Below are 11,343 nucleotides of genomic sequence, written 5' to 3' on the forward strand. Positions count from 1 at the left end.
GGAGGCAGCGTTGTAGATGGTGGTGGTCTATGAGGCCATTAAATACATCGCGACATGTGGATGGAGAATTCTTTTCCGCGATATTACCGATGAGAGAAATTGACAACAATGTAATTTCCAACACTTTTGGATGTATGCCGGGGCATTTGATAACTTGCTTTGCCGGGTGGCCCCCACATCAAGCATGGGAACTTGCACAGTGCGCCTGTGAGTGAGGCTGAGCAACTAGCTTGTCACCATCCGCTTTCACGCTTCAGGGATCAGCCAGCAAGCTTTGGCAGCAAGTTACAAGCTGGGTTCTGCAACTGTGAGCTGCATTGTCAGGGAGTTGTGCCATGCTATATGGATTGGACTCAAGAATGGATTTTCCAGAGGGGGAACAGTGGAAGGTAATCACGAGAGATTTTTAGGAGCTGTGGAATTATCCCAACTGCGTCAGGGCTATGGATGGGAAACATCAGAGTGAGAGCACCAGCCAACAGTGGCAGTAGTTTTTATATCTCCAAAGATTTCTTTAGTTTCATCTTGATGGCAGGTACAAATTCAAGTGCGTCAATGTTGGAGCTTATGGCAGAGACAGTGATGCTGGGGTCTTCTCAAGGAACCAAATTGGATCCCAGCTCATCCAGGGCAAATGAAAGCAACATATTTATCCTCACAATTTTAGCAGGTTTTAAAGTTTTATAAGTAGCATAGTGTATTGTGGCTTTCTTTATTGTACTCTTTTAATTCACTATTCGCTATTTGTGCTATTATTAGTAGCAATGTACCTAGCATTAACTATCAGCAGCAGAGGTCCTGGTTTAAATAAGTCCCTTAGTTATGATTCAGGTTTTGGTGTCAGTCAATCATCAATCATTGTTTGCTTTGTCACAATAAATTTGATACTGCAGATTTTATTCCGAACACCAACATTGTCAGGGTTGCACCTCACAGCTGATCAGCAGATGTTCAATTGCCAGCATTCTGGGGCAAGGTGAGTTGTGGAGAATGCTTCTGGTATACTTGCAGCAAGGTTGAGAGTTTTTGGAAGGGCCTTGGAGTGTTCAGTTTAAACAGCAGAGGACATCACAAAGGCATGTGTTATGCAGATCAGTTCGAGCCAGAAATTGAAAGGGACATCACTCCATTACTGATGGACACCGAGGGTGTACTCAGAGAATGAAGACAGGTGGTTCAGGGAGATACCAACCTTCTAGACACTCAGCATTTCACTGCTGCTAGAGCAACACGGGATGGCGTGGCTGTTTGAGAGCGCTTCAAAGAATATTTTCTGACTGATGAGGGAAGGGTTACTTAGTAGGATGCTGTCATCCAACAAGCCACATTATATTAAAAAGACCACAAAAGCCTGAACATAACAGCTCAGTAGAGTACAGCACAGAATTCATTTCAAGTTCAGCAGTTTTTTCAATTAAGTAAAATGACAATGTCATGGCGTATTGTAATCTAGCCAAAAGCAGTGGTGAAGGAAGTACTTAAGTAAAAGTAATAATAGCACACTGTAAAAGTGCTCTGTTAAGTAAAAGTTCAGCATGGAAAATCTTACTATGCAAGTAAAATCAGTAAAATGTACTTGAAGTATTAAACATGAAAGTACTCAATGCAGAAAAATGTCCCCTGTGACTCATTAGATTTTTATTACTTGTAGTTGTTTTATTACTTGTAGCCCTTTTAGTTTTATTGCTTGTAGTTGTTTGAGGTGGACCTCATCTTGAACTGTTTTGTATAGGACTGCAACTAATGATTCTTTTCATTATGGATTCATCCAATGATTCTTTTTCTCCATTAATCAATTGATTGTTTGGTTTGTAAAAATTCTGAAAATAACAAGAAATGGCATCACAATTACCAAATAATATATTTACAAAATGAAGCCAGTAAGAAACTTTTATTGAATGGAATAACTGGCAAATGACAAGAAATAACAGCGTGAGCTGCTGCAAACAATAAATAACAAAACAGTGAAAGCTTGTGTAAACAATACATAACATTAGAATGTGAGCTCCTTTAAACAAAAAATAAAGTGCAGGCTCCAGTAGTCCAAAGTTACAAAGTATTAAAGCATACTTTTTACATGCATGTATGTGCAACAAAAGCAATAAGTAATAAATTAATAAAAATTTCACATTTTGCTGAAATCTGGGGTATGCTTAAAACAAAAACTACCAAACTACATTAGGTTTTTAACTACTCTGGGTCTGTGACAAATAAGGCTTAGACACCGAATACAAACAGTACATTTCATTATCAATTACTCATAACAAAGCATCAGTTGCTATATTTCTTTTACTAGCTGCTTGGCATCAGCTTCAGGAAGCTGTAGCAGATGTTTGTTAAGGTAGGTCCCAAAAGTTGTGTACATATTTTTGTTTGCCTGTGTCTCCTTGCGAGTTTCTTTCAGCCTTTGTAGTAATGTAGTAATGTAGGGTCAACTGGATTTGGTAAATTCTAAATTCTTTGAAAGTAAATTGTCTTTCAAAGAATAAACACAACATCTGCTGTTTTTAATTGCTGATTCCATCCCATCCATCCATTGCAGTCAGCATTGCATATGGTGCCATTCTGAGAAAATGTCCAACTATTTTTCAAATACCACAATGTCATTATTTGGGTAATTGGTTGCCGTTGATCGGTGATTAATATATGCCTTGAGCCACCCCTGAGGCAGAAAAATTGGTGGATTCATCCCATCAGCAGCTTCCACTTCGCTTGCTCATGGACTTGTGGGAAAGGGAGGTTCTGTCAAGTTTATGGCTTCAGAGAAAAGACTGTGGTGTGTGATTTTTAACCCCCACAGGGCCACTAAGGGGGTTTTTTGTCCAGGGCAGCTTTGGGTTGCGCCCAAAACACCTGTGGGAAGACGTTCTGGGTTCAGCTGAAAGAGGCTGTTTTCACTTAATCAAGAAGGCCTATTATGCTCATGGCTTCAGAGACTCAGGCACTGAGTATGGATAGATAAACTTAAGAGAGTTACTATTCCTGCTGTGCTGCGCGGTTGGGTCACGCGCCACGTCCCCAGTGGGGCTCCTACTGGGGTGGTTGCCCCGCTCATGACTACAAGCCATATAATGTAGCCACTTGATTTAATGATAATAATATAAAACAAAATACTAATTATTGAAGCTTTAAAGATATACTCCATTAGTGACAAATAGTCCGGACTCTTAGGGAGGACAAAAACTTGTGGAGTGTAGTTTGGGATTTGAGTCTAGTTGGCATATGCCACAATACACCTGTCCAATAACAGTTAATCTGATGCAGATATGCAAAATTTGCCCCTCTGTGTCTGTAACAAGCTACAGAAAGCAAGCCAGTGTCCAGAGAAAGCCTCTGCAAATGTGATTAGTATTCCAGCTGTAGTGTTGAAACTGGTGAAATTACCTGCAATTATTCATGAAGCTTAAAATCTCTTCCTCAGCAGCTGCAATCACAATCAATATTTATAATTGTAAAGAGACAAGAGAAACATATCCAACTGTCAAACTTTGTAGTATCACAGGGAGACATTACCCAAACACTAATACACATCTAATCACTAACACACCTAAATCCATGTCCATAAATTCATCAAACTGAATTCATATTCTACAATCAAACAATAGTTTGTGTCTTCTATGTCTGATATGCAGTAATAAAGATAGAAGAATAGACATTTTGATATCATTATACAAAAGTATGCATGAATATGTAGTATTAGCATTTTATGGTTATTTACACAAAGTAATGCAAAGCAAGGCAGGTTTAGCTGGATTTAAAGGTAGTTAAAGTATGGGAAAGTCTTCAGTCTTCTAGGTCTAACCAGCTGGAAATGAAAGCATGGACCCAGATCCTTCTTGCCATGTTGTTAAGATGACAGTATGCAGACCTCACTATTCATTGGATGTGACTTTTATACTTAAACTCTGAATTCATGATCTCATAACAAGATTTCTGACTTGATAGAGAATCTAGATGAGTGCTGTCGCTCAGCCTTTCTTCTTTTGAACCAGAGACAGTTATTTCAGTTTTGTCTATTTAGCTGGAAGAAGTTTATCCACTCATTGATTTGTTGAATGCACTTGCATGTAGTCTGTTTGTGACTGTTTAATGTTAATTGCATAATTTGGCCTAATTGAGGCATGTGAAGTTAAATAACAGAGACCTAGCGGTTGGTTTATGCTTGATCAGAACAAATTCATATGACCTGTTGTCCAACCACGTTGGAAGTCAAAAGTGTTTACAGCTGTGTAGTTGAACAGCTGTGGCGGAGTGCAAAGTCATAGAGGGAGGGAGACATGATATCATTCAGGTATAATAGTGCACATTATTAGACAGTCTCTCATAGTTGTAAGCACCACATTAACAAGCTAGTTCTGTTTTGTACTTATCCAAAAAAAAAGCATCATTCAAACAATACTCGGTTTAAAGACACTGAAACTTTCATACATACTGTCAGTTTGTCACATTTTGAGTATTGCAGTGCACTTTTCAGCTGTGTTGATCAGAAAGCCTTAGACAGGCTACAGATTGTAGGGGTGACAAAACCTTTCCTGTTAAGGCTCAGAGAATCTGGAATGCAACCTCAATGCAACAAAAGTGAGTAAACCTGTGACCACAGAAAGAAAAATTATTACACCTGTGACTTCCAATTAAGACTAACTGCCTGAACAAGGTTATAAAAGAACCTGTGAACCCCACAACTTCCTCACTTTTAGCCTGGGTTGTGTGTGATGCAACATGACTCCATATGGTGATGAATTGCCTAAACAAGTAAGAAACCAGACTGTGAGACTTCATAAAGATGAGAGAAGGTACAAGACCTTCAGTAGGCTACTGAACAGAAGCCAAAACACAGCTGCAGCAGTGGTTAGGAGGTACAGGAGCCATACTAGCAATACCAGAAGGTGCAGAAGCCATCCTCGAAAAATGACAGTACGCACAATTCACTATTTACGCAACCTTGCACTGAAAAACAAACAGGCAAGTGCTTCTGACCTGACACAAGGATTATCTGTGGTTGGTGTTTCAGTGACTGCTCATGCATTGCATGAAGTCAACATCTACAGTCAACGTCCAAAAAGAAAAACATTGCTCACAAAACTGCAAGATTAAACTTTGCCAACAAACATGAAAAGAAGCCTGATGAATATTGGCAGCACATTCTTTGGTCAGATGAAACCAAAATAAATTGGTTTGGATCAGATGAGGTCCAGCATGTTTGGTGTGGACCTGGCCAGGACTACCACAGTGACTGCATAGTGCAGGGGGTGGTCACAGAATTAAGGCCTTTACACACGACATGAAAATGTGAAATACTTGCCTACGAAAATTTCGCATGAAAACTATTCACACCGGCAGCGATCTGAATATGTTCTTATCACAATAAACATGCACAATAATGACAAATAGATTTCTCTTTAAAGCTATAAAAGTGTTTATTAATCTTCACAAGAATCAACAAAGTCAATGAATGTTTCAGTTAACACTATACTACCAACTAATACTAATCAAACGACACACATAGAACAGCAGCTGTGTATAGTCAAACACATCTAAGCAAAAGTGTGTGTGTGTCTGTGTGTGTGTGTTTATGGGTGACAAGATGGCAGATGTGATCTGGCCAGCTGACATCACGCGACCTTACGATGACGGACGTGATCTGGCGGGATGACATTGCACAAGATTCAAGATGGCTGACATGACTTTGGGAGGAAGTCAAGTCACACGAGAACCAACTGGCGTAGGTGACCACAGCGTTCTGGTTAAACAATAACAAGATGGCGCCAACTGTTGGTCGCCGTCTCTGCACTCACCCGATTCAAGTTATCAAATACATGTCTCATGGTAGATAACGAGGGGCAGAGTGGTGCTGTGTCCCACGCTATCTAACTGTCATTTGTGTAGGAAAGGTGTGTGGTTATGTACGTGTGTGTGTGTGTGTGTGTGTGGTAGTAACAAGAGAGGGGAAGAGAAGGAGGAAAAGCTGACTCTCAGTCCTGCGACCATGAGAGGAGAGCAACGGTTGCTTTGTCCACAGAGAGCGTTGTCTGTTGTAAACTGACAAAGCAACTTACTTTTCCCTTGTGATAAAAACACAAGACAGTCTAGCGTAGTGAACACAAACTAAACATGTCAGCTCCATGGGAAGAAATCAAAAGTGTATTATTGATATTATAAATACATGATGATGATGGATATACATGATACTTCTCTTTCTTCTTCTTAGTCACACAAGAAAAATGTCCCCAGTGAATAAAGGCCTATTCATAAGTACCTCAGCACCTTAGCCCTCGCACACTTGATGTTTCTACACTTTAATCTTAAGTGTAGTTTCTGAGCTTGCTGCTCATATTGTTCTATGCTGGTTTTTCTTGCTTTGTTTTTATGTACTGTTTTATGTATTGGAGCGTTTCGCCCCGGTCAAAACAATACAGCTTAGCTGGCCTGCTGTGTTTATCCAGCACCAGTTGAATGTGTAAAATAGCAGCTGTGGATGAGAGGGGAGTTGACTGCTGGAAGTCAAAGACACTGTATTTAAGTTTATGTTCTGCTTGTTCAACAGTGGTTTGATATTGAATTGCTTGTACCATCTCCCTTACTGTTGCACTTATGGCAGTGAGCAGTTGTAGCCCGCTCACTGTGAATTCTCTGGAGGTTCACTGCTGTATTCACACATGGGCTCAATCGGACATTAGACAGACTTTGTACTAGGGAGCTGGCAGGGTAAAGTCTGTTTAATGTCCAGTCCAACTGATTCAGACATTTTCTTTCACACATACAGCTCCTCCAGGTAATGTTCAGATAACTTCAGGGTTGCAGTGCATGTGTGAAAGGGGCTCCAATGTCAAGAAGGTTGGCAGGAGAGGAATTTTCCAACATTACAATGATCTCAAACACACTGCAAAAAATCCCACAAGAGTTTTTAAAGAAGAAAAAAGTGAAAACTATGACCTGACCAAGTGTGTCCCCTGATCTGAATCCAATAGAACACCTTTAGAGTATTTTAAAGGTAGAGGAAGGTAGAGCAACAAAACCCCTCCAGCAAAAAACAGCTGAAAAGAATTATCTGTGCAGAGTGACAGAACATCTCTCCACAGATTTGTGCAAGACTGGTATCCATGCCCAGGAGGATCCAATCTGTCATCAGAAATAAAATATTAAAAAATAAAAGAATGGCATCTCTCTAATGAAGGGTGTGCTGACTGATGTTGCCGTTCATTCTTAAATATGGACTTTTCATTATTAGTCAAACATTCTGTTTTTCACGTGAATTGGCTCAATTCTTCTTGGGTCTTATCTACAAACAAATAAAATTGTATTAAATGGAAATTATTTGTAATTACTTAACATTTTAGTGATACTGATCAAGGGTGTATTCAGTTTTGTTATATACTGTAATAGACAATATAATGACCAAATAGTAAAACAGTTCTTGAGTGTGAGCAATAAAACACATGTATCAGGTGACTTACTCCTACTTACAGCAACGTGTAAAAGTAACTTTTAAGAGCAACTCTCAAGTTATCACATGATTGATCAAATGAATGAATAGACAATCAGAGATATGGATTGACTGTACATCTGCCATATTGTACATTCTTTTAATAAATCCATATAGTTTATTCAGCGGTGTGTCATTCTGCAACAACATATGTAATTAAAGCTGCAAGCAGCGATGATCGGGCCCTCGCACCCCAGCGCACGTCGGGGCGCGGCGCAGTCGAAGGGTTTCTGTCACTCACACGTAGATGTGTTCAGACCCGGGCTGTTTTCAGACAGTGCAAGAAGGAGATAAACATCACTTCCTTTGTCCACTGTTTTGCCTGCTGCTGGGGCTGCTTCCTTGAAATTTCCTTGGGGGCACTATGGAGCCATTTTGCATTACTGATTTAATATTGTAATATAGACGTGTTCAGGCAGTGACTCTTATCAAGCATGCAAAGTTTGGGGCAGACTGGAGCATTTACACTAAAGTTATAGCAATATCCTCTGTCATGGCGAAACAAAACTCAACGCCACGCCACGGCCACACGCTTCAACGTGAACTAAATCTTTTAATAACTTTTGATCATTAATTATTCTAGATTTCGTCAAGTTTCGTGACCGTGGACCCATCCCTTGTCCCTGAAAAACAGTGCCGTATTTCATGGTCATGTTTACGTAGCGTTGATACTTCATTAAGATGATGAGGATAGGTGGACATGTTAAGTTTTGATTTAACGTTAGTCAATCAGAGACAGAGTAGCAGGTCTACATGGAGTGTATGTGAAAAAAAATAGGTGGTCAACCAGATCCCATTAAGCAAGGAGAAGGTAAGCATCTTTTCTGATGTGTTTTCACTTGTTGTTTGTGTTATGAAATATATGAGTCGGGCTGTGCGATATAGCATTTTTATTCTGTACGACGCAAATCAAACCTTTTATGGCAATATGTTTATTAGTTTTGAGTCTGTTCATTATTCTCGCTTATTATGTTAATAAAGTACTCTTCTTGGATTTTTACTTGCAAAGCTTTAGTCGTAGTCAATTCTTCAACTTCTCATTGCTGTGTGTTGCTGCTCTGCAGCTCTGCACACATTGTGGGTGGGGTATGGGTAGTGTCTCCCGCGCTGAGAAAGAGCAGAAAAGAGAAGAGAAGTAGCAAGACGGCGTCTTGAAATGACAAAATTCAGTAGAGATTGTCATTATTTACACTATTTATCAAATTTTGTACACCCGTTTAATTTTAGCTTAGTGTGAGAGTATCTGCAGGCTTTTGTAGTTCTACGACCAACTACTTTTTCTTTGAATTAAAATGAGATTTTTCTCATATCGTGCAGCCCGTCTTGTTGTCTTCCTATAGTATGTGGTTATTAATTAAGTATTTATTTATGTTGTTTGTAGTTTATTTATTGTGTCTTGTTTTATGTTGTTGCTCAGATGGCTGAGGCATCACCATCAAAATTCTTAAATATTGATGATCCGGAGGTGGAAAAGCTGCGTCAGGAGTGCCAGCTTCTTTCAGTAAGTATTAAACATGGTGGTTTTTGTGTTGTTAGTATTTATGGGATTCTTAAAGAGTTGGACAAAACACCTTGGAAAAATAAATATGGAATTTGGAAAATATGGATATGAAAATATGGAAAAATAAAATGTTATGCTCATATAAATCAAATTACATGTACGTAACATGTAGTAAGCTACTGAACCACACATTCATAAAACCTGTCAATCCTATTTTTATTTAAGTGTGATTTTTACCTTGCTATGATTTATTTTTGTTAATATTAACAAGTAATTGGTCATTCAAAAGGAAATTGGAAGGTTAGCATTAAAATGTGTTTAGATTTGTACTATTGGAATGTGATCACAGAATATCAAATCAGTATGTTATGATCTGTTGACAGTATGCCTGCAACGACGGAGCTGTCTCAAGAGACCAGCTCTATCAGCAGAGTGTCGGGGTCCATGGACGCACTTTAAGTGTGTCGGTGTGGCAGGTCCGCCTCCGTCGGGCTGCGCAGCAACAACTGAATGAAGTCAGAGAACAGCTGGAGGTGGAGCGGGCTTCTGCCAGTTTTATGAAAGACAGTAATTGTTTGTTCAGTTGTGGTTTGGCTATTGTCCATGTTATGACTGCCATTGCATGTATATATTCATATATATATATATATATATATATATATATATATATATATATATATATATATATATATATACCATGTCTGCAGATGAAACCTGTGCCACCTCACCTCCAAGCCCCACCAGTGACCCGACAACCCTACCCTCCACCCCTCGAGATTTTTTTTTTGTGTGTGTGTTCATTGTTCAAACTGTGTTATTTTAATGAAAAATGTTTTGAAATCTTCTTGTGGTTGTTGATTGACTGTTATCAGGTGCATTAGTCAAAATATAATTTAACAGCCACCTCTGTTGAAGTTCTCTTCTCCATGCAGAGGAAACCCCCCCCCCCCCACTATTATTAATAGGTTTAGTTTAATAGATTTATACTATGTACCCGCTCTATATTTGGGTTTTATTGATACACAGTCACTCCTCTGTTCAAAAATAAAACATTTTATTCAGTTTTCTTTATAGCTTTATGATTATTTCCATAATATAGATTCATCTGTAAAAAGTCACTAATGAAATGGTGCAATTTAAATGTTACAGAGTAACGAGTCAGTAATTACTTATTAATATCCATTGTTATGTTATTGTTAATATATTTTTTATCGAACAAGGTCATTATTGGTTTCTCTCTTTTTTTGTTTGAACATATTACTTCTTGAATCATTAACACTCAGTTTATTTGTAAAGTACTGATTAACTTTAAATGTAGTAGTTCATTACAATTATATTTCCTTTTAAAAACATTGTGCACTGAAACACAAAGACTTTTATTTTGACAACTTCCGCAATGGTATCCGGTATGTTTTTCTTTCAGCTGCTTTGCGCAGACCTGTCGGCACTCCTGATTGGTTCATTTGAATTTTGAAAGGTGCGCAGGTGAAGGTATAAATACAGGTGAGATGACGTTTGCTGCTTGTTGCTTTGTTTTCGGACATTGTGACAGCTGGTGAGAGAGCGAAAGCACGAACAAGCTAGGTTGTGAGCCTCTCAGCGATTCCAGCAGCGATTTGAACAGTTTTGGATTGCACTCTTTGGATCTTCGGTGGACTTTTAGTGAATACACTGTAAGTGAATTTAATGTTTTATTATGAGCGACAAAATTTTAAGGTAGTTGTGGCTCGTTATCATTTTACTGCCATATGTATCATTAGCTCCTTAAACTGTTGCAGCAAAACGGCTTAAATGGCATCATGTCAAAGTGGCAACAGTAGCTGGCGGCATGATTATTTTTGTGGTGAAATTGACTAACATGAAGTCAGTTATAGCTTTAGGAACTGTGGTTTTTATGCTTCGATTATAGCAATTTGAAACGTTTTTTCTGTGAGTGACTTACATTTTGTTTTAACGGCTTTAGCTCTGTTTTTCGCTATCGAAAATGAGCATTTTCACCAGACCTGATGTGCGTGCCAAATTTGGTGAGTTTTTGAGCATGTTTAGGGGGTCAAATTTAGAGTTGAAGTGGCGGATTAATAAAGAAAGAAACAAACTCGCGAAATACAATAGGGTCTTCGTCCTTTGGACTCAGGCCCTAATCAAAGCTGTAAGCAGCAATGAACGGGCCTTCGCGCCCTTATGCACGTCAGGCCGCGGCGCAATCGAAGGGCTTCCTTGATGGGCATGTAGATGTCTTCAGACCTGGGCTGTTTTCAGACAGTGCAAGAAGGAGATAAACATCACTTCCTTTGTCCACTATTTTGCCCGCTGCTGGGGCTGCTTTACTGAAATTTCCTAGGGGGCACTATTCAGCCAG

At 39.1% G+C, this 11,343-nt stretch overlaps 1 long non-coding RNA gene across 2 annotated transcripts; it reads left to right on the plus strand.

Annotated features, from left to right (window-relative positions):
* Positions 1 to 8,023: 8,023 nt before the first annotated feature.
* Positions 8,024 to 9,828, plus strand: LOC121905640. Of its 2 annotated transcripts, XR_006098455.1 has the most exons (4): positions 8,024 to 8,294; positions 8,901 to 8,984; positions 9,368 to 9,517; positions 9,692 to 9,828. It is a non-coding gene; the product is annotated as an uncharacterized LOC121905640 (long non-coding RNA). The 2 variants fall into 2 exon arrangements; XR_006098449.1 differs by lacking the exon at positions 8,024 to 8,294 and having other exon boundaries at positions 8,404 to 8,984.
* Positions 9,829 to 11,343: the final 1,515 nt, after the last annotated feature.

The sequence above is a fragment of the Thunnus maccoyii genome, chromosome 1 (genome assembly GCF_910596095.1).
Source record: "Thunnus maccoyii chromosome 1, fThuMac1.1, whole genome shotgun sequence".
NCBI classification, from domain to species: domain Eukaryota; kingdom Metazoa; phylum Chordata; class Actinopteri; order Scombriformes; family Scombridae; genus Thunnus; species Thunnus maccoyii.